This window comes from Microtus pennsylvanicus, chromosome 4 (assembly GCF_037038515.1).
Source record: "Microtus pennsylvanicus isolate mMicPen1 chromosome 4, mMicPen1.hap1, whole genome shotgun sequence".
Classification (NCBI taxonomy): domain Eukaryota; kingdom Metazoa; phylum Chordata; class Mammalia; order Rodentia; family Cricetidae; genus Microtus; species Microtus pennsylvanicus.
The window spans coordinates 96691336-96693531 of record NC_134582.1 but is presented as its reverse complement, the minus strand read 5'-3'; positions in this window follow the sequence as shown (position 1 = coordinate 96693531).

Below are 2196 nucleotides of genomic sequence, written 5' to 3'. Positions count from 1 at the left end.
TGGATTTCTTTCCACCAAGATGGTGTCTTTCACCCAGGCACAGGGTTCCGGGAGACAACGGGTGGAAGACAGGATTTTGGTTCAATTAAAGTCTGAGTCCGTGAAGTGTTTTGCTTATGGGAACTTGAAACTTAAGACTTAATTTAATTCTATTTATTTAATGTGCTATAGAAATACTAGCTAAAATACTGTCTTAGAGGATAGAAGGAAGAAATATTTCAGTGGCAGGAAGGGTTGACAATACGGAACAACCTCCAGACTGAGGAGCCTGGTGAAGGGTTTCTCCCAGGCCTATGCAAGCTCCGGGCAACTGAAGCAAGCCCATGAGAACAGCATATCATGGGTCTTTCTCGACTTGCTGTGCACACTCCAGCAACTGATTGCTGTGACTTCTTTGCCTGGATCAGGGTGGTTGAGGAGGCGGTCTGCTAAACCGGGCAGCCCTCTAATGAAATTCCACTTCTCGCAGGGTCCCCTTTGTTCCGTGCACAGAATTCCTCAGAGAGCTTTTTGTGTCTGCTCTTTTCGGCTCCCAATAAATAGATCCATAAGTGACAATTGGCAGCAGAGCAGAAAGAAATGGTTTCTGACTCCCACAGCCCCCCCCCCCTTTGCTGTGGGCTAGGCAAGAAAGCTGCGCTTCTGTTGTTTGGTTTTTCCCACCCTTAACTGTAATTTTCCTGCAACAGCTTGAATTCCTTCCAGGAAAACAAAATGCAGTGAAATCAGCAAGGATATGTATGGACATGCATGAGTGAGTGTGTGCCAGGCATAAGCTCATCTATAAGGCTGCCTGCTTGGGATGAAAAGACACTTTCTTCCTGACCAGAAAAGCAATGTATGTTTAAGTTAAGCCAGCCCAGCTGGCAAATTTCTGTTTCCCCTCCTTTGCCCATGATTGAAATCCATGTGTAATTCTAAAACCACACTCATATTAATTTATTATTTCATATATAAGGAAATTTGAGTTTCCTAAAATGTGTGTTGTATGCTTCATTATAGTCAGCCCAAGGAACTTTACCTCTTAGGCTTGATATTACAGTTTCAGACATCAGTAGCCCTACACTGGCAAAGTTAGTGAGATTCAGACAATCCATCAGCAAAATCCCCAGAAGTGCAATCTCTCATGGACCATGACATCAACCACTAGAGTGAATGTGAGTTCCTCCCCCTCCCAGCAATGGGACACAGAACACTGATTTCCCAGCCTCCTATTATTTCCATCATTTAAAAATTAGCATGAAAGTCAGTATCAAAATATCTGACAAATTGCACTGACTCATGTCCTAATTAATCCTGCAAATGGCTTGTTCTTCTCTGTTTCAACCTGCACGAACAAACCAGCCAGAAGTTACCCTGGTGTCTAAATCAGTAGTGATATCTCAGACATTTCTTTTTCTTGGGATATGAGTATCCATCCTTCCTGCCCTGGTGTGGAAAATACCCCTAACTTTGGTCCAGAGAAAATGGTGCCCGTGGCTCATGCCCCACCTCTTTCAGCCTGCTTAGTGGGGACAGTGACCTGTCTCTTGGTTTGGCAGATGCACACTCTTTCCAGGATGTGCTTGTGTGACTCCAGGTCATGTGACAGAGCATGCTGAGGGTGTTAAGTAGGAAGTTTCTCAATGCTCTTACTTCCCAATTGTCCCAGATTCGAGAGCGCTGTTTGGTCAGAAGCCTGGGCTCAATGCTTTCTTCTTGTTGTGTGGGCTATGTTACCCTTTTGGAATAACTCCTGCAGGAGCTCTGTGGATTCATAGTTGAGAAAGGGCCTGGAGGTTCAGGCCAGCATACCCTTACTCAGTGGGTAAGCCAGACATAGGTTCTCCTCTTCAGTGTGCTCTTACCCAAAACTAGCCACACAGTAGAACTCTGCAACAAAACAGAAGCACAAACTGCATAGTGATGTTTTGAGCAAAGGAGGCCACCCACATATATGGCCCCATATGATTATAATGGAGTTGAGTTTTTCTTATCATTGGTGACACTGTAGCTTTCATCACAGCAAAATAACACGTTATTCATGGGTTAGTGGGGGATGCTGGTGTCAACACACCTACCATGCTGCCAGTCTTGTAGAGTATAACACATACAATTATGTATGGCTCACAGTACCCGATAGCAATAATAACCATCTATGATACAAGTTTACGTATTCACTATGCTTTTCTGTGTATTGTTATTATATCTTTTAAA